The sequence below is a fragment of the Moschus berezovskii genome, chromosome 4 (assembly GCF_049115385.1).
Source record: "Moschus berezovskii isolate FMDL1 chromosome 4, NW_MosBer_1.0, whole genome shotgun sequence".
Lineage (NCBI taxonomy): Eukaryota > Metazoa > Chordata > Mammalia > Artiodactyla > Moschidae > Moschus > Moschus berezovskii.
Window position 1 is genome coordinate 70,353,405 of NC_142463.1, and position 22,269 is coordinate 70,375,673.

Consider the following 22,269-nt stretch of genomic DNA (forward strand, 5'->3'; position numbering starts at 1 on the left):
ATGTGATATGCATATTGAGTGGAACAAAAAATGACCCATTCCCTAAACCCAAATAGTAAATAACACCTGATTTTCTGGTCCTTCAGCATGAGCAGGTTTTCTAGCAGATCATTAAAATGTTTCTAGTCTGCCATTTAAGTGAATTTTTTGGAGAAAGGTATACTGTTAAGTCTGCAAATGGTTAAATAAAAGCTGGTAGAAGAATTGCTCTGATGGATATTCAACATGTTATTCAGGGGATTTAGAAAAAAGGCAGGATGGATGACATCAATATATAGCTTGGCAGCTTGAAAAAAGGGGTGTACAAAACAGATACTATTGTTTGATGACATTTGGATGCCCTTTAAGACCTGTACACAGAGACAGCAAAACCACCTTACTGAGTCACAACAGCAACTCTCCCATTTCTCTACAACACAGAGAAACTGGCTAATCTCAAATCCCCATTTTCAGACAGACTTGGCACAAAGAGGGGAAAAGTCCTGTATGTGGATAAGAAATCTTTGGAATTGCATCCAAGTATAATCAATATTCAATAAATATTTACTATGAGGAGCCAGGCACTGTTAAAAATATCAAAGATATAGCAGGGAAAAAAGGAGCCAAAAATCCTGCCTTCATGGTGCTTATATTCTAGTAAAAGTAACACCATCTACTACATTAGGCAAGAATTTAATTTCCTGAGCCTCATTTCTCCCTTCAGTAAATCTTTATTGCTTATTCCATGCCAGGCAATGGGAATATAATGGCCACAAAAAGAGACATATTATTTTGCCCTAGTAGGCTTAAAGTGTAGTGGGATAACCAGTAAATAATCACCAAAAAATGTAATTATAGGCTATGATAAAGCTCTTTAAAAAAGTATCACCACTTGAAGGATAAGTAAAGATTTAAAAGCTCTGGTGAAGGATAACATTACAGATAAAGGAAGCATTACAAGTCACTGATGCTGAAGGGAACATGGCTGCAGAGTCAACAGGAAGGGAAAGGAACAGGTTCAAGAAAGAGTTTAAGCAGGAAAGTGGCATGATCCCAGTAGGTTTTTAAAGTTTCCCTGGTACGGGCAATGTGGAAAACAGTATGGGGGGGGTTTAGTTGCTCAGTTGTGTCCAACTCTTTGCGACCCCACGGACTATAGTCTGCCAGGCTCGTCTGGCCATGGAATTTTCCCAGCAAGAATATTGCAGTGGGTCGCCATTTCCTTCTCCAGGGGATCTTCCTGACCCAGGGATTGAACCTGCATCTCCTGCATTGCAGGTGGTCTCCTACATCTCCTGCATTGCCAGTAGATTCTTTACCACTGAACCACCAGGGAAGCCCATGTGGAAAACAGCTGGAGGTTTCTCAAAAAATAGTTCTAAAAATAGAACTATCATATGATCCAGCGATTCCATTTCTGGGTATATATCTAAAGGAAGTTCAGTTCAGTTGCTCAGGCGTGTCCAACTCTTTGCAACCCCATGAATCACAGCACGCCAGGCCTCCCTGTCCATCACCAACTCCTGGAGTTCACTCAAACTCATGTCCATAAAGTCGGTGATGCCATCCAGCCATCTCATTCTCTGTCGTCCCCGTTCCTCCTGCCCCCAATCCCTCCCAGCATCAGAGTCTTTTCCAGTGAGTCAACTCGTCGCATGAGGTAGCCAAAGTATTGGAGTTTCAGTTTTAGCATCAGTCCTTCCAATGAACACCCAGGATTGATCTCCTTTAGGATGGACTGGTTGGATCTCCTTGCAGTCCAAGGGACTCTCAAGAGTCTTCTGCAGCACCACAGTTCAAAAGCATCAATTCTTCGGTGATCAGTTTTCTTCACAGTCCAACTCTCACATCCATACATGACCACAGGAAAAACCATAGTCTTGACTAGATGGGCCTTGGTTGGCAAAGTAATGTCTCTGCTTTTTAATATACTATCTAGGTTGGTCGTAACTTTCCTTCCAAGGAGCAAGCGTCTTTTAATTTCATGGCTGCAATCAGCATCTGCAGTGATTTTGGAGCCCAAAAAAATAAAGTCTGACACTGTTTCCACTGTTTCCCCATCTATTTCCCATGAAGTGATGGGACCAGATGCCATGATCTTTGTTTTCTGAATGTTGAGCTTCAAGCCAACCTTTTCACTCTCCTCTTTCACTCTCTTCAAGAGGCTTTTGTGTTCCTCGTCACTTTCTGCCACAAGCGTGGTGTCATCTGCATATCTGAGGTTACTGATACTTCTCCCAGCAATCTTGATTCCAGCTTGTGCTTCTTCCAGCCCAGCGTTCCTCATGATGTACTCTGCATATAAGTTAAATAAGCAGGGTAACAATATACAACCTTGATGCAATCCTTTTCCTATTTGGAACCAGTCTGTTGTTCCATGTCCAGTTCTAACTGTTGCTTCCTGACCTGTATACAGGTTTCTCAAGAGGCAGGTCAGGTGGTCTGGTATTCCCATCTCTTTCAGAATTTTCCACAGTTTATTGTGATCCACACAGTCAAAGGCTTTGGCATAGTCAATGAAGCAGAAATAGATGTTACTCAGCCACAAAAGAAGGAAATCCTGCCATTTGCAACAAAACTGATAGATCTCATAGTCAATATGCTAAGTGAAGTAAGTCAGAGAAAGACAAATACTATATGAGCTCACTTATCTGTGAAATCTAAAAAACTGAACTCTTAGGAACAGAGACCAGATTGGTATTGCCAGAGGTGGGACTGAACGGTAGAGGAAATGGGTGAATGTAGACAGTTATCTAAATAAATTCTGGGGATAGCATGTACAACATGATGACTGTAGTTAACGATACTGTATTGTACACTTGAAAGTCGGTAAGAATCAATCTTAAAAGTTAACACGAGTTATAAAAAAGCTGTTAACTATGTGAGGTAATGGATGTTAACTAAACTTACTATGGTAATCATTTTGCAATATACAAATCATTATGCTGTTTTTTATGCAATGTTATGTGTGTATTATATCTCAATAAAACTGAAAAAAATAATTAAAAATAAATAAAGACTTTTCTGGGTACCATGTGGGGAACACAACAAGGGAGCCCAGAGTGCTAAGATGATCAGTTAAAACTCTGACAGCAGTCAGACAAGAAAGGTGGTTTAGATTAGAATAGAACCTCAGTTTCTTCATTTGCAAGAAAATAAACTAAAGAAAGCTGAGCGCTGAAGAAATGATGCTTTTGAACTGTGGTGTTGGAGAAGACTCTTAAGAGTCCCTTGGACTGCAAGGAGATCCAACCAATCAATCCTAAAGGAAATCAGTCCTGAATGTTCATTGGAAGAACTGATGCTGAAGCTGAAACTGCAATACTTTGGCCACCTGATGGGAAGAGCTGACTCATTGGAAAAGACCCTGATGCTGGGAAAAATTGAAGGCAGGAAGAGAAGGGGACGACAGAGGATGAAATGGTTGGATGGCATCACTGATTCAATGGACATGAGTTTGAGCAAGTTCTGGGAGTTGGTGATGGACAGGGAAGTTTGGCATGCTGCAGTCCATAGGGTCACAAAGAGACGGACATGACTGAGCGACTGAACTGAACTGAAACTAACCTTACCTACATCACAGTGTGGCAACAAGGAATCAAATGAAATTGAGCATGTAACAGCACAAAAGCTGTATTACTTATCATTAGCAACCTGTCTCTACCAGAGGGAATTATTATCTTAAAGCCTAAGATTAAGTAAAGTCTCAATATTCTGAGCCTGCCAGTGGAAAGGAAAAAAGAAGAATCACTTGAGCTACCTGGGCTTCCCTGGTGGTTCAGACAGTATAGAACCTGCCTGCCAAAGCAGGAGATGTAGGTTTGACCCCTGGGTCAGGAAGATTCCCTGGAGAAGGAATGGCTATCCAATCCAGTATTCTTGCCTGGAGAATTCCATGGACAGAGGAGCCTGGTAGGCTACAGTCCATGGGGTCCTAAAGAGTTGGACACAACTGAGCAACTAACACTTTTACTTTTCACTTCACTCTTGAGCTACCTATACTTGTAGGTAGGAATTCTACATGAAGACCCAGTAAAAGAAGGCAGGATGCACAGAGGGCACAAGAAGTACAGAGAAGCTGGGCTCTGTTCTCCTCTACCCCTCCAGGGCCTGGTCCACCCTCACTCCTGGCTAAGAGTGTAACCAACACATCTCTGGCCCCAGCAACCTTAATTTCCTAGGGACTGACCTTCAGTCAGTCCTTAAGAGCCCTCTGTCTATCCCAAGCACAAGAGATCTCACTGCCCAAGCAAAATACAGCATAAAGAGGAGGGTGGGCCTGGATACATCTCACGAGGTTGTAAAAGACCAGGTTTTGTTCAAGTTCAAACAAACTAGGACTGATATTTTTAACTCACCCGTCCAGTATTCCAAGAACCACCTTTCACATTTAATATTTCTGCATCTAAAGATTTCAGTTGCTTATAATTTTAAGCTAGAATTCACAGAGAACTATTCTTGGGGGTTCCAAATCTGGCTTACCCAGATGTATTACATTGGACCAGTCATTTAGCCTCCATCACCCCCTCATCTGCAAAATAGTAATGATATTTTGATTGTAATATATGAGACAGAATATAGGCATGATACCTAAAACAATATCTGGCCCACATAGTACACTTTTTTTTTCCATCTAGTACATTTAAAAAAAATAATAGTCATTGAAGTTTTATGGTTAAAATACATCGTCTTTAAAAAAAAAAAAAAGGCACACTACCAGTCACAGTATAATATAAACAGCAGTTTACATCAAAGTTTATATTAATTTTGGGATTAGACTTTGTCACCTAGAATTTCAGAAATTCCCTCCATCACCAAAAAGTAATGATTCCAAAACTAATACAAAAGTCCTAAAGACAGTTATAATATTTCAATGCTGTTGCAAAAAGGCAGTAAAGCTACTGCCTCAACAGCTCTTGTATAAGTTACAAAGATCTGGCTACATGGCCCTCCTCAGTTCTACCATAGGATTCCCAAATTAGCTTCAGGGGTTTCGCCAGGGGGCTTCGGAGCTCAGTCTGGCACTGCGCCAAACTAACCCAGATGCCTAGAGGGAAGAATCAGCTATCATCAAAAGGTTTTATTAAATCACAAAGCGGCAATCATTCCAGCCAAAGCAGCACAGCTGAATATTCTCAGGTCCTAGCTTGCACCACGTCATTTAAAAAAAGCTTTGGGGTAGGACTTCTCTGGCAGTTGAAGGGCTAAGACTCCACACTTCCACTGCAGGGGGGGTGGGTTTGATCCCTAGTCAGGGAACTAACATTTCACATGCTGTGTGGCATGGCCAAAAAATAAATAAAAAGTGCTACATCTCCTGGACCTCCAACAGACTATTTTGGACAACATATACTAATTTACCAAAACATTTGATTCACATCTTTATATGCAGGGATTCTGCAAATATATGAATTCAGGATAAACACTCCAGCAATAAGAATATTTTGCTAATCACAATTAAGCACATTTTTTTATTCCTCTCACTGACTTCCAAGATAAAATTATTTCTCTTGGGTGGGGATAATCCCTCAACAGATACATTTCGATCATTTAACTGATATTATTTGGTAAAGAAAGGGTTCAGCCACCCAGGCTTGTGAAACATTAAGAATTAAAACCCTTTGATGGTTGCCCACTGCTGTCAGGATAAAGACCAAAACACTTTGCGTGGTTGCTGGATGTTGCCAACTTAGTCCCACCTCATCCTCTGCATGCTCCATCCATGCTTGACTTAATTCAGTTCTACAAAAGAGTCAGTCAAGTCCTTGCTTCCAGAAGTGACCTTCACTGTGTTGGAATTCAATAACCTGCCATGGTTCCCCTAACACGGCCAATTTCTAACATCTTCAAGGCTTCAGGTCTCTGTATAAGCATTACTTTTTTAGGGAAGCCTCCTCTGATTCTCTTGAAATTAAACTTAGACAACTAGAATATAGTGCAGTCCACCCCAAAATAAATCTCCATGTAATTACTACCTTAGAGGTGTGGCTTTCCTACTCATTTGTTCATTTCAGAAAGAGGGATGACAGTTGCCCTGGCTCACTTAGCATATAGAAGGCAACCAGTAGAAGGTACCATATGGATCTCAAGTATAAAATACTATTTTGTACATTACAATTAAAAGTAGTATGAAAATACAGTGAGTTATCAGAACATCTCTCAATAATAAATGAATGGTTTCCCTGGTGGCTCAGACAGTAAAGAATCTTGTCTGCAGTGCAGGAGCCCTGGGTTGGGAAGATCCCCTGGAGAAGGGAATGGCTACGCATCCAGTATTCTTGCCAAGAGTATTACATGGACAGAGGAGTCTAGCGGGCTACAGTCCAGGGGGTCGCAAAGAGTCAGACACGAGTGAGCAACTAACACCTTCACACTTTCTTTCACTTTCTAACTATTAAGAATTGTATTTAAGAAAGACCCTATACCTCAGGCAGCCTCAAAGGAACAGCAGAGGCAAGAATTTGGGTATCAACACATTTTACAAGCTCAGACAAGTCACTTCATTCTGGGCTTTAACTTTTTCATCTCTAATATGAAGAGATTAAACAAGAAAATCTTTTATTCTCTACTTACTTATAATTGCCATTAGAAGAGCTAAAAACTAATCCTGAATCTCTCCTATAAAATGGGACTTCAGAAACACTTGTGTAAATGTGAAACACATGATCATGGAGTAGCTAGCAGGAATGACAACAAAATTGCGAAGTATTATCCTCTAATAGGAAGGCGAATGTTGTAGAAACACATGAATGACCACAGAATAATTACAAAGCAGCCTGTGGACAAGTCTTGGCTGTGCTACTAACTAGCTGTGTATCAGTGGACCAGTCATTGAGCCTTTTTAATTCTTGGTTTGCTAATCTGCAAAATTAAAGGGTTGGAGTAAATGTTATCTATCTAACATTCTCAGTTGGCTCTAAGTAGAGGATAACATGGAACAAATTATACACAAAATGTTAAGGAAACAGTGTTTACTGAGGGATGGGAGTAATCAGAAGTGACTTTTGAAATGAGGTGAGGAGAACAAGTAGAATTCATGGAGTTTGAGGAGTAGAATAAAAATGGCAATTTTGATGAAATAGGCAGATCTGACAAAATTCACGTTTTGTGATTTCTTGCCACCTTCTTTGGACCCTGCAAAATGTCTCAGTTACCATCTATGGGGCACCTACTCTGTTTTTCACAATTTCTCATTTCAAACTCTCAAAAACCCAAGGAGACAGATTTCTTTAACTTAATTTTATAGTGATAAAAGTGAGGCTTAAGATGCTAAACCACCCCCAGTCTAGTAAATCCTGGCACCAGGATTTGAGCCCAGGTCTGTCTGATTCCACAGCCTATGATCTTAACCACCAAATAGGAACTTGTCTATCGTGGACACCAACCAAGCCCCACACAGTCACTTTCTGATGGTGGCAGCGTGATTAGATCTGACATAAGGGAGAAGTTATTTTGTTTTGTAACCATGGAGGCGAGGCTCAATCAGCAATAAAATGAAATATTTTATTTCATTCACTCATTATTTATTACCACCTATCAAGTACCAGATGGAGCCAATGGTAAAGAACCCATCTGCCAATGCAGAAGACCTAAGAGATGCAAGTTCAATCCTTGGATTGGGAAGATCCACTGGAGGAGGGCACGGCAACCTACTCCAGTATTCTTGCCAAGAGAATCCCATGGACAGAGGAGCCTGGTGGGCTGTAGTCCATGGGGTCGCACAGAGACGGACGCAACTGAAGCAACTTAGCAGCAGCAGCACCATGTACCAGAGAGTTTCCCTGGTGGCTCAGCAGTAAAGAATTCACCTGCCAATGCAGGAGACACAGGAGACACAAGTTCAATCCCTGGGTCAGAAAGAGCCCCTGGAGAAAGAAATGGCAACCCACTCCAGTATTTTTGTCTGGGAAATCCCATGCACAAACAAGCCTGGCAGGCTACAGTCCATGGGGTCGCAAAGAGTTGGATGTGCCTTAGCAAGTATACAACAACCATGTACTAGGCACTATTCAGAGAGCTCATATGTTTTTAGTGTTCAGGAAACAGTAGCTTTGATTTTTAACTAGGTCACTGACAACAGCTCCATTCAAGACAATTTACTTTCAATTTGATGGTTTTGAATCCCAGGGTTAAATTATGCTACAGCTTTGTATAGGGCCAACAACATCCTCCTAAGCCTTTGACTCCCTTGGCTGAGCTTCCTGTCCTGATGAGGCAAGTTCTGTAGAAACCATACTGATGTTATCACAAAAAGAGAGAGAGGTAAGTAACTCTAAAATGACTGTTACACTAATATAAATTAGCTCTATACTCAACCCAACCCCCTACCCCAAGAATTGGATTCTTCTTCAGAAGTAAAATTTACTACCCCTTGGGTTTAAGTCTTTGGTTTCAAAGGACCATACCCCCACCAGCACTACTGACAAAAGCAAGTAGTAATTTCTTTTTTGTTTTTTTTTCTTTTTGGCCACACTGCACAGCATGCAGAATTTCCCTAATGAGGGATTGAACTGGTGCTCTCTGCAGAAGAAGTACATTCTTAACCACTGGACCACTAGGGAAGTGTGCAAATGGTAATTTCAACTGCTGCCTTGAAAAGGGTTAAAACCTCTCTTCAAAATTAAGACAGTAATTTAATTTTTAAAAAATCCATATTCCAATGTCCTTTTTGTCTAAACAATTCTTTTCAAAGAAATTAGAACATCAAAGCAAAACTCAGGAGTTTGGCCTGGCAGTCTCAAGACCATTCCTTAGGGCACAGCCCCGAAGCAACTCTAGAAGGTTCAGTGAGTGGCCCAGAGCCAAGGGAAGATGTCAGGGCCACAAGGAAATTCTGCTCCTCTGCCCCATACCCTCTCCCCCAGCTCTTCTGTTTAATGCCGTGTTTACTTTTCATCTTTGTAGTCCCATGGGTTAAAGGGCAAACCACAGGCAGAGAGAAACCACAGCAAGCCCTAGCCTGTTAGAGGTAAAATGGGAGTCTTCCCAAACCACTTTAAGGCTGAGCAGAACCCATTGTCACTGCTTCAAGTCAGACAGTTAAAGAGGTCAGCGTTCTACTCTGACAGGTCTTGAATGGGGATTTTTAAAAAATCAGATTCTCCCTCCAGACATGCCTTGATAGTGTTCCCTTTTCAATGCCGTAAATGTACATTTAACTGGATCTACAAGAAACCACAAATCTTGCTTCCTCTCATTTATATATTCATCCAACAAATATTTATCTATTTGCCTGCTCAGTCAGTGCCAGGTCTGTGTGGAGATTCAAAAGAGAATAAAATACAGAAAAATCCCTGACCTTGTGGAGCTTACATTCTAGTCAGGGGAGACCAAAACTATAAACAAGACATATAATTATACATGAGGCAGAGATAAATGCTGAGAAAATTAATAAGACGGAGAAGCAAGACAGGAAGGTTTGTTTGTGTGCATGTTTGTTTGTTTCAAGTAAGGACCTAACCCTAACCCTAAGAAGTGAACAGTGTAGATATCTGGGAGAAAAACATTACAAGCAATGAAAACAGCACATGCAAAGGCCCTGAGACAGAGTGTGTCTGGTATGGGAAAGGGAAGGCAGGTCAAGTAGCTACAGTAGAGTAAGCAAGTCAGATAATGGAGGGTGAAATCAAAGAGGTAACAGGCAAGGGAGTCATGGGCTGGTTAAGGCTTTATGGATCATTATAAGGATTGGGGTTTTTACTCTGAGAAAGACAGGAACAAGAGAGTGTTTTAATTAGAGAAATGACAGCATCTGACTCAGGTTTTATCAGGGCCATTCTGGCTACTGGATGAAGACTACAGGAGAGGGGCAGAGGGAAGCACTGCTCCCCACCCTGCAATCTTGGGCAGACCACCCAAGCTCTCTGTACCTGGCTGTCCTCATCTTTAGAGGGGCTTGGAAACGATTATTTCTAAGCCCCAGTCTAATCCTAAACTACATGATTCTGAGTTGATTTCCTTTGTCTTTTCTACAGTTACAATTCATATCAACTGCAAACTTGATCTTTCCCTCAAGCTTTAACAGGAGTGGAACCGAGTTGAGGAATTCCATTTGACAACACATATGGCCATGCCCATGCCACACACCCAGGTTACAAAGATGGTAAGACTCAATCCTGCTGTAGGGAAGTCTGGAGAGGAAGAAAGTAAATTCTCAGGAGGCAGCAGGAGAAAGACTCAAGAGAAATAAAGGGAGGAAGCAATCAACCACCTGCCAGGAAGAGCCACGTGAAACTTCAGCAGAGAAAGTGATGATGGAGTTAAACAGGGGGCCACCGGAAAGAAGAAAAAGGAGGGGATGCTAGAGAAAAGACCAATACTAAAGGAACAGGGCATGAGAGCACAGGGTGTGCTCCAGAAAACATAAGGAGTCTTGTAGGAGCACAGTGAGGTTCATTGGAGAAGTGGAGGAAAACAGCTAAAAAGTAGTTTTCTACTTTGTTTTACTACATTGTGAGTAACCAGACATCCCATGCCAAGGATAATGAAGAGCAGACATTTTAAATAAAAAAAAGGAAAACACAGATCTGTATTTTAGAAGGTACTAATCATAATGGACAAACAATTTGAGAGAAAGATACTGAAACCAGGAAAACCAACTGGAATACATCTGCAATAATCCAGGTGATTGCAGCCATGAAATTAAAAGACGCTAACTCCTTGGAAGGAAAGTTATGACCAACCTAGATAGCATATTAAAAAGCAGAGACATTACTTTGCCAACAAAGGTCCATCTAGTCAAGGCTATGGTTTTTCCAGTGGTCATGTATGGATGTGAGAGTTGGACTGTGAAGAAGGCTATTGCCAAAGAATTGATGCTTTTGAACTGTGGTGCTGGAGAAGACTCTTGAGAGTCCCTTGGACTGCAAGGAGATCCAACCAGTCCATCCTAAAGGAGATCAGTCCTGGGTGTTCGTTGGAAGGACTGATGTTAAAGCTGAAACTCCAATACTTTGGCCACCTCATGCGAAGAGTTGACTCACTGGAAAAGACTTTGATGCTGGGAGGGATTGGGGGTAGGAGGAGAAGGGGATGACAGAGGATGAGATGGCTGGATGGCATCACCGACTCGATGGACATGAGTTTGAGTGTAGTCCGGGAGTTGGTGATGGACAGGGAGGCCTGGCGTGCTGCGATTCATGGGGTCGCAAAGAGTTGGACACGATTGACTGACTGAACTGAACTGAATCCAGATGAGATGATGATTTGGAAATAGAGAAGAAAAGCATGCCAATTGCAGGGCTTGACCTATAGACCTAGTTAGCTAATCTCTATTGTAGAGCTAAGATTGGTGTTTACATGTTAAAATGATGGAGAAAAGTCAAAGGAATGATAAAACATCATGATACATTGGAAATTATATGAAATTCCAATTTCTGGGTCCATAAATAAAGTTTCCTGGAACTCAGGGAAAATAAAGAAACTACCATTTGAGATCTGCCACGACTGAGCGACTGAACTGAACTGAAAAGTAAGACACCATGAAATTGGTGTGAGTTGGCTGGAGGAGGTAAGCAAAAGGAAATTGAGTATGCCTGAGGATCCTAGCTTGGCAACTGGTGCCACTTACTGACATGTGAAATATAGGAGTTACAGGCTGCGGACCACAGAGAAATCGTATACTGGGATTGGGACTTAGTTTTTCGGTTTTATTGTTGTTTTGTTTTGTTTTTCAGCCCACTCCAGGGGCATGTAGCATCTTCCCAGATGGCACAGCGGTAAGCAATCTGCCTGCCAAAACAGGAAATGCAAAGAGACACAGGCTCAATCCCTGGGTTGGTCCATGGAGCTGCAAAGGGTCGGACATAACAGGGGCATCTGGCATCTTAGTTCCTCAAACAGGGGTGGAACCCACACCCTCTGCAATGGAAGCTGGAAGTCTCAACCACTGGGCCGCCACGGGGCTTAGCTTTAACAGAAAAACCGACAGAATAGCCAGGTCGTTGCTGGAAATAAGGAGACAGATGCATGCAACTGGGAGGTTACGTGACCACTGAGATAGAGAAATAGGAGCCATTGAATGACGGAGGAGTGGAGGGAAACGGGCGGATGGAGGCTGGAAAACAACGACCCACACAGAACAAGCACTGAGAAGGAAACCTGAAGAGATCGGGCAGGAAGTGGGGGAAAGTAGTTCCAGGACAAAGTAGTTCCAGGAAACCAAGGTAATAAAACGTGGGAGAGAGAGGACACTTTAGATGCTGACTGAAAACAAGCTCGGAATTTTGCACCTCGCACCTTCTCTGGCACCCGCGCATCTGGGGTGGCGGCGCGGGGGGCGTGGGAGCCCCGCTGCAGGCCGAGGAGTTTGCCGAGGTGAGAAGAAGAGAGCCAATCGCTGAACACCACTAGCCCCGAAGGGCGACGCTGTTATGAAAGATTCTGTACCATCAGGAAAGTTTTATTCAACACTCTGGAGGCTTAAGGTGTGAGAAACAGGAACTAAGATCTGTTGGTGGTGATCTTCTGGCGGTAGAAAGGAGATTTCTTAGTTAACACCTGGGTCTCATGGGACCACTAATCCTGAAACTAGCAGCAGGCTTTATTTAAGAAAGGCTAGTTACTTCCGACAAGTGCTGAGGACAATAGATTCAGTCACACGTCACCCAGCTCCCAGTTAGGCTTCTCACCTCTGATTGTTCTCACACTAGCAAACCTAGTCTTTCTCCCAGAGCAGCTTTTTACTAATCCGTAGGGACTAACATCTTCATTCAAAGCATAGTATGGGGAAAAGAAGTGAAAGTGTTAGTGGCTCAGTCCTGTTAAACTCTTTGCGACAACTTGCACTGTGGCCGGCCAGGCTTCTCTGTCCAGGGAATACTCCAGGCAAGAATACTGGAGTGGGTTGCCATTCCCTCCTCCAGGGGATCTTCCCCATCCAGGGGTCGAACTTGGATCTCCTCCATTGCAGGCAGATTCTTTCCGGTTTGAGACAGGAGGGAAGCCCACAAAGCATAGTATAAAGTGTAATAAATAAACCATAGCCCCAACTAGCTGGGATGATGCTGGAAAGCCATAATCTGGCACCATTCAGACAGGAAAAGGCTTTACCAGTAATACCAGCTGGGTCCCAAAACACTGGGACCAAGCCCCTCAGTGTCAGCAGAAGCTGCTGAACTGCTCCTCTATTTGCACTCTGAGAAACAAAAAGGAGCTGAAGGAGGAAGTGTCTTTAACCCTAAAATTAGTCTTAATTTCCAATACAGAATGCTTGAAAAAAAAAATTGAAAGCCAACAGAATAACTAGCAGATATTTTTTTTTTTACTGTGTGCCTATGGTCCTTTCTCCTTTACCCTCTGAAAAAAATCAACCCAACCCCCCAAATGATCATTTTTCTTGGCCTAATTTCCCTATTTTTGTGATTTATAATTGGAAACAGACTGCTTTTTCCTGGCTTCAGGGAACAGGATCTTCAGGGTTATAAGAGTTGCCAACTACAGAATCTCAACCTTAGCAAAATTTCTTTTGCAAACCTCTTACCTATGTAACTGCTAGAAATATATATTAATTCCCCCTCCAAAATTTAAATTTAAATGCCTTATATTATGCAAAAGTGAATTTTCCCTTGACAAATTAGACACTCCCCCCTCTCTCCTAGCCTCCCTACTCAATGAAGCTAAGTGGAATCCTGCTTTGTGTTCAGTTATCTCCCATGTGAACATCATCAAAGCCTTATCTAAGAAGGTATCTATATAGGATACTTTCTGGAAGCATTTTTTTTTTAATTTGGTAGAACTGCTTCTACGGGAAATCTGTTTGCCCACACACTGAATAAAATTAAAACCTTCAATATCTTAGACAGCAGCCATTCTAGAAATGAAATAAAGAGGCCATAAACTGAAAAAAGCATATGTACCTCCCAAAAATATGAAATGTATCAAGTAGGTCATCGTTCCCCTGGCTCCTGTGTCAAAAACATGATGCATCCAATGGCTGCACAGCTTTGTAATGGATGAGTACGATGGATTCAAAACAAAAAAAGCAGCTGCTATGTATTTTTTCATGATTCAGAGGGCACATTATAAATATACGGCAAGTAGCTGTGTTGTTGTTTAGTTGTTAAGTCGTTTCTGACTCTTTTTGTGACACTATGAACTTTAGCTCGCCAGGCTCCTCTGTCTCGGATTCACTAGGCAAGAATACTGGAGTGGGTTGCCATTTCCTTCTCCAGGGGATCTCTCTGACCCAGGGATCAAACCGATGTCTCCTGCACTGGCTCTTTACCACTGAGCCACCCAGGAAGCCCTAACTATCTCTATAAACAGACAAAAATAAGAAACTAAGAGGAATGTCTGCTCAGAAAGGATTTGACAAATAGAGACCAATAATTGTAAACATACCCATTTGGAAGATCAGAAACTTCTCCCACACATATAGGGAAGACCTTACATGCAGTGATGCAAAATGTATGTAATGAGTCAAAGGTGCTTTCCCTCAAAGTTGAATTTCATTTGCCAGCCAACTGCACAAAGTGTAATGTAGTAAAATGAGATATTTATTCTTTATGGACACTCAGAAGGAGAGTTTTGTGTTTGAGTACGTTTTGTTTTAAAGAAAAATACCAGAAAAGAGATAACGCAAAACAACACAATGGAGTATCACACAAAAGTATTTAGGGTACCACATGAACACAAGGTTTTGAGATTGGAATATAAATATTTCACCTCAAATAACCTTCCAAGTATTAAAAAAAAAAAAAAGCAACATTCTATTCCAGCAATCATCATGCAGTTAATTATAAAATGAAATTTGTAAATAGCCACCAGTGTATTTTTGCATCCAATGAACAATTTCATATGTCAAAACACATAAATCACTAAAAATGCTAACAGAATTATACTCCCAAAAGGGAATCTTTTTGCACACCAAATGGAATTAAGTATTCATCAAGTTTCCATTAATAAAATAGTATAATCAGAATTAAAAAAAAGAAACCCTAAGTTCTGCTAGGCCCTCCACCTGGTCCACTTGGTGTTCTTACCCATCACTGGTGCTTAGTCATCACACCTGTAAACTCCAGACCTTTTCCCAGGGCAATCTGATCACAGGAGAGCTCAAGGACTAGTAGCTGTAAAGACTGTTTTCTAAATATCATTTTTTTTAAGGAACTAATCAACTTAAATGTGTTTTTACAAATGGTCCATCAGCAAATTCAAACAAAAAGCTGACCTTCAGCCTGTACCAGGAAAATGAATTATGAGCTTGGAAGCACAAACAAGCAGGTACTTCTTCCTTCTTCTGCAAAAAGTACCCAACCCTGTAGTTCCCTTTCTCCCAGAGCCTGGTGTCCAAGAATTAACAGAAAGTATAAGCAGAAGATATTAAGAAGAGGTGGCAAGAATACACAGAAGAACTGTACAAAAAAGATCTTCACGACCAAGATAGTCACGATAACGTGATCACTGACCTAGAGCCAGACATCTTGGAATGTGAAGTCAAGTGGGCCTTAGAGAGCATCACAACGAACAAAGCTAGTGGAGGTGATGGAATTCCACTTGAGCTATTTCAAATCTTGAAAGATGATGCTGTGAAAGTGCTGCACTCAATATGCCAGCAAATTTGGAAAACTCAGCGGTGGCCACAGGACTGGAAGAGGTCAGTCTTCATTCCAATCCCAAAGAAAGGCAATGCCAAAGAATGCTCAAACTACCGCACAATTGCACTCATCTCACACGCTAGTAAGGTCATGCTCAAAATTCTCCAAGCCAGGCTTCAGCAATATGTGAACCGTGAACTCCCAGATGTTCAAGCAGGTTTTAGAAAAGGCAGAGGCACCAGAGATCAAATTGCCAACATCCGCTGGATCATGGAGAGAGCAAGAGAGTTCCAGAAAAACATCTATTTCTGCTTCATTGACTGTGCCAAAGCCTTTGACTGTGTGGATCACAATAAACTGTGGAAAATTTTGAAAGGGATGGGAATCCCAGACCACCTGACCTGCCTCTTGAGAAACCTGTATGCAGGTCAGGAAGCAACAGTCAGAACTGGACTTGGAACAACAGACTGGTTCCAAATAGGAAAAGGAGTACATCAAGGCTGTATATTGTCACCTTGCTTATTTAACTTATATGCAGAGTACGTCATGAGGAACGCTGGGCTGGAAGAAGCACAAGCTAGAATCAAGATTGCCAAGAGAAATATCAATAACCTCAGATATGCAGATGACACCACCCTTATGGCAGAAAGTGAAGAGGAACTAAAAAGCCTCTTGATGAAAGTGAAAGAGGAGAGTGAAAAGGTTGGCTTGAAGCTCAACATTCAGAAAACAAAGATCATGGCATCTGGTCCCATCACTTCATGGGAAATAGATGGAAAAACAGTGGAGACAGTGTCAGACTTTATTTTTTGGGCTCCAAAATCACTGCAGATGGTGATTGCAGCCATGAAATTAAAAGACGCTTACTCCTTAGAAGGAAAGTTATGACCAACCTAGATAGTATATTAAAAAGCAGAGACATTACTTTGCCAACCAAGGTCCGTCTAGTCAAGGCTATGGTTTTTCCCGTGGTCATGTATGGATGTGAGAGTTGGACTATGAAGATAGCTGATCACTTTGATCAAAATTGATGCTTTTGAACTGTGGTGCTGGAGAAGACTCTTGAGAGTCCCTTGGATTGCAAGGAGATCCAACCAGTCCATTCTAAAGGAGATCAATCCTGGGTGTTCATTGGAAGGACTGATGCTAAAGCTGAAACTCCAATACTTTGGCCACCTCATGCGACGAGTTGACGCACTGGAAAAGACTCTGATGCTGGGAAAGGTTGGGGGCGGGAGGAGAAGGGGACTACGGAGAATGAGATGGCTGGATGGCATCACCGACTCGATGGACATGAGTTTGAGTGAACTCCAGGAGTTGGTGATGGACAGGGAGGCCTGGCGTGCTGTGATTCATGGGGTCGCAGAGAGTCAGACACGACTGAGCGACTGAACTGAACTGATATGCCTCTGGATCACCATCCTTTTTCTTAAAGTGAAGACAGAGCTAGATTCTAAATTATTACTGTGGCAACAATTTAAAATTAAATCCTAAAAATGAACTTTGTCAGGCTAAAGGAATCACCAGCACTAGCAACAGACTTAACCTTTTTTTTTTTCTCTAATTATCTAGGAACTATCAAGATAGCCTAAAGGTGTGCTTCTGGAGACCATGTTTCAGACCTTGGGGGATAATCTCAATTTTAAATATGGTCTCCATCCCTTATACCTCAGTTGTCAGCCTACTAAGTCTTGTTGTTTGACCTAGAAAACTGAAGAATAAAACATGCATTAGAAGGTCCAAATGAGAGGAGCCCCATGCAGAAAATTTAAGAATGTTGCTTCAAACATTAAATACTGCATGTCTTGGTGGAGAAATAAAAACAATTTCCTCCTAAAAGAAGGCAAGAGGCTCGGAAATCTGTGCTAAATCTTAAAACTTTGCAAACAGAGAAAATAAATCTCAATGTCAGTTAACAAACAAATGTCCTATTTCAAAAGAAAACAAGAAATCTAGAAGTGGACAGAGCCCAGGAAATGGACCCAAATCCTTTTTTGTAAGGCACTTCCAAGCTGTGATTTATTTCAGCTTGACTAGAAACCGAACAAATCAGTAATAGCTTGTGTTTTACAAAATGCTACAAAAAGACAACACTATCATTCCAAGTGTAACTCTGAAGATGTGGAAGCCTCAAATGCCCTAGATTCACTCTTTTATATTCCAAACTATCCATGTTCCTAAAGGCAATACAAGATTGCTCTTAAGTTAAAGACCCCCAAATCACTATCTAACTTGAATGATGCAAAGTTCAAAAAGTAGTTAACATTTTAAGTTTCAAAATTTCCAAAGAAGTTTAAAAATATAAGCAAAACGCTCCAGTGGAGAGACTGAAACAGAGATAAAATCGTTTCTAAAATAATTGTTGAATTAAAAGAAAAAAAAAGGAGAAAATCCAGAGTGTCCTCATTAACTAATGAACCTGACAATTATAATTAGTTTTTGTCCAACAGCAATGAGGGAAGAAAAAAATACATTTTCAAAATGGATTATCAAGAACAGGGGTAATTTAAAATGACCACAGATCAAATTCATCCAGGAAAAATATTATAGCAATGTTGATACTTACCAGTGATCCTCTAAATGTTAACGGTTTGGCCTATTAAGCTTAAAATGTAAAGTCAGAAATTTCCACAAATTTATGATCCTGGGAAGTTGGTCAACAGTTAGGTATTAAAGAGTCTGCAGAGATCACCTTCTTAGTACTCAAAGGACATTTGAGTTCTCTGTGTGCTTAGACCCAGAGCAGGCCCTCAGAAAAGCAAGAATCACTTGACTTTTATAAGATACAATCAAGTTCGCATGCAAAAAGAAAGATTAATTTGAGTCTTCAAAAGAATGGGACAATACTTCTCTTTAAGCACACCAATTTTGTCAAAAATGGTGTTTTTTTTAAAAAAAACAAAAAAACAAACAGGCTTTCCTAAACCCTAGGAAGCCTTAAGGCATCCTGCTATCAGAGGACTGAAAGAGGATGGCTAACTCCAACACCAGGAACCTTAAGCCTATTAGGGAGTTGGGAGTTGCTACATATTTGCTGAATAAGTAAACTAAAAGACCATGGAAAACTAAATTAGACTAAATGAAATGCTACTCTGAAATGTAACTGCAGTACTGAGATTTAGAAAGAAAGGACTAAGTTTGAAAGTTACTTTAAAATCCACTTGACCCTAATTTGGTAAATGAAATAAAGTACCTGATACTCAAGAAGCAAGAAAGGAAACTGACCTACAAAATTGCAGAGATGAAAAACTTTTTTAAAAAGTTAGTTTAACTGCTTTTCCAAGCATGTTAATTCCTAAATATTGCTTATATATTTATCTATAGACACACTGCATCTATACTAAACAAACATGTTATTTCTGAACTATTATCATACTAAAATATAAGCCTCTGAAGAATGCACTGGAATAGAAATGCTGCTACTCAACATAACAATTCCTTATTGTCTTGCACTCAGATGTTAATGAAAAATGATAATGACAGGATTGTGAGGACACCAGCCTTCCTGAGAACAAATTCACTATATCCACTCTTCTACAAAAGACAAATGAGCTTCATTACAAAAGAATTCACAATGCATCTCTCTGGACTCCCAGTTCTCCTAGATAGTTTGAAATATTATTCAGAGTACACAAAATTATTTTACATATGCCTCTTAATGAAAACAAATGGAAATAAACTGTGTGTATTTAATATCTGTTCACACACCAGAGTTCTAGACATATATCCAATATATAGGCCCTGTCCGCAAAGGTTCTTATACTCATCAGTTGAAATTAAACCCAGTTCTCCATAGTCAAGTCAGAAAGCAAGTTGGTTATTTTGCTAGATAAAGCCACAACATTTTCCATTCCTGAAATGTATGCTGAATACTCTAAAAAAACTGGTTTAGGTGCCTAACAGACATCAACACATAGTGTGCTATGCTCCCCCTATTGGCTAATATTCAAAATAACAATGAATTCCCCAGGGGTTGCCTTTGAAGTGCTGGGGTTCAAAAGTAAGTTGGTGATTTTTATGTTTAAAAACATGAGCTGGGTCAATAGTTGTTAAGCAAAGGTGCCATGTAATGGTCAGATTCCATCAAAACAGGAAAAATTAAAGTTGACAAATGACAAAGACAAACTGAAGGGCTGAAAACATGCTGAAGCCTTGAAACACTAAACAATGCAGAATTGAAGCCAAAAGCAGAGAACATCAAGAAACAGAGCAACATCCTTTAACTGACACAATGGCATGAAATTAATTTCATTTTAATAGCCCTTAAGGGGGTAAGAATTATTTCCCTGCCTCCTGTGCCAACCCCAAGCTGTTTCCTAAGGAAGCCAAGTAACACTGACCAACAATGTCTGGAGAATTAATATGAGAAATGAAGTTTAAAGATCTGAATTAATTAATATAAATCAGAGTTCTATTTATAATTACTTGGAGCCAGTTTCAGAGAAGCTGCAATTTGGCACCCCCATGGGTAGATCACCTAAATTAATCACGGATACCTGATTTGTGTTTCAAGAGATGTGTGTTCAACTCAGTGGGAAGTTGAAGGATGGGAAAAGCTGCCCGGACTCACCGCACACAAATCTGACTGCACTTGCTGCTCTCTGCTGAGTGGCTAAGCTAGCTCTGGAGTCAGACAGAACTAACAGTTGTGTAATAGCCTGGGCAAGTAACTAACCTCTAGTGTCTTATCTGCAAATTAGGGCTATTAATAGTGTTTTTTCCAGAGAGTTGGTATAATGATTAAGTGTCTATAAGGCATTTAGGAGAGTGTCTGGCACACAGTTTGGGCCCAATAAACGTTAGCTTTTATTATTTCCGGAAAGAAAGCCGCTAATTTCACACTGAAGTACCTGTTTGCAACCTAAAGTACTATTCCAGGAAAATTAAAAGGTCTTGACATGTGCTTTGCTACTTGTGGGAGACTTATCTCCTCCAACACCTATCGCTTATTTCTCTTGGAAGGGATGCAGAGTTCAGAAAAAGTCTGGTTCCCCATCTCAGTCTGTCATTCCTACCATCCCTTACTCTCCACACTCCCGTCCAGTCTCCACTGGGCTCAGGACAAGCACAGCTAATAGCGGTGCACAGGCACTGTTCTAGTACTTTACATATTTTAAATCATTCAGTCCTCACAGTAACATTGAGGCCAATGCTATTATTATTCCCACTTCACAGCTAAGGAAATGGAGTGATTTTCTTCTCTCAGCTCTTTTTTGTAGACACTAAATCCATTAAGTTCTACTCGGTCAAGGTGGGAGCCAATATTGGTGGCTCAGATGGTAAAGAAACTGCCTGCAAGCGGGAAATCCAGGTTCCGCCCCTGGGTCGGGAAGATCCCCTGGAGAAGGGAAAGGCAACCCACTCCAGTTTTCTTGCCTGGAGAATTCCATGGACAGAGGAGCCTGGAGAGCTAGCCACAGTCCATTACAGTCCATGGGGTCGCAGAGTCGGTCATGAATGATCAACTAACACACACACACTGTCAAGGTAATGCTCGTTTGACAAGCTGGTTCCCTACACTAAATGATTCTGGAAAGTGAAGCAAATGCCCTAATAAGAACAAGACTGCAAGAAGATTCTCCTAACAACAGTCCAAGAGTTTCCAGATTATTCTAACCAAATGAACATGCTAAGGGAAGCCTTCAAAATAAAGCGGGAAAGGTGGCTGGTAAGTTAAAGCGGGAGGGAGGATTCTCTGCGGGGCAGTGGGCTGCAGCGCTCGGCGCCGCCCGCAGTGCACCCTGAGGGCGCGGCCCGCGGGGAGTGAAGCTCCTGTTGGTGCGCCAGTGCCGGGGCCGCAGACTCTGCAATGGCAATTGAACAGAAACCCACAACAAATCTTTCCCACCGACGGTGTCACGCGCCCAGTGGGAAGTGGCCAGCGCGCCCCGCGGAGGTCAGAAGAAACCGCGGAAAGGAAGAGTGAGGGCAGGCGCGGAGCAGATGTCCTCCCCAGCACACCGCATCGCCCGGAGCGCTGCCCACCCGCGACGGCCGCTCCCCTGTGCACCTCACAGCGTAAACACCAACCGACCAAGGCCGCCCCCGAGAAGTCCAGGGGTCCGGGCGGCCGGAGCGATCCCGGCCGGGAAACAGGCGCGGAACCCAGAGCAACGCCAACAGCCCCCGCGCAGCCTGGAGAGCCCTCGGCCGGCACGGGTGCTGGGCTAGCCTGGCGGCCAAGGGCGTCCCGGCGCGGGCTGCAGCGCCGCTAGGCTGAGCCCGCACGTACCTCGGAGGCGGTGTGTCAAACGGAGATCCACCCGCCACAAGTTGCAGGAAAGCAGAGCAAAGTTTCCCCGCCCAGCGCCCGGCGGCCGCGAGCTCCGGCAGCTGCTGCGCCGCGGCGCAACTACGCCATCCCTACCCGCCGGGGACTTTCTCCTCCTGCAGGGAGCTCAGGGAATCGCGCAGGGAAAGTGGCCGGGCACGAGAGCCGCCGACTTCCCTCCCTCACTCACTAGGAAGAGGAAAGCGCCACTCGGCGTCCCCGAAACCCTCGATTACCCCCATCGGGCCGACCCAGCGCACTCGCTCCCCCTCACACACGCGGGCGGGGATGGGCAGGACGCCACAGCAATCAGCGCGCGGGGGGAAGGGCGCTCCTCCTCCGCGGTCCCCACCGGAGCTCCGGGCCGCCCAGAAACTCCTCCTCCCGCCTCCCCCTCTCTCCTCCCCCTTTTCCTCTCCGGCTGATGGATGAACCCCGAGCGCGCCCGGAGCCTGCGTTTCCCTTCGGACAGAGGAGGGAGGG

The 22,269-nt window shown here is 42.5% G+C and overlaps 1 protein-coding gene across 2 annotated transcripts in view; it reads right to left on the minus strand.

Annotated features, from left to right (window-relative positions):
- Positions 1-22,045, minus strand: part of TGFBR3 (transforming growth factor beta receptor 3) — a 210,846-nt gene extending 188,801 nt beyond the window's left edge. The window contains exon 1 of one of the 2 annotated variants that reach the window (XM_055402313.2): positions 21,748-22,045. The gene's annotated coding sequence lies outside the window, so the exon portion shown is untranslated. The remainder of the gene's footprint in view (positions 1-21,747) is intronic. The other variant, XM_055402312.2, reaches the window with a different exon arrangement.
- Positions 22,046-22,269: the final 224 nt, after the last annotated feature.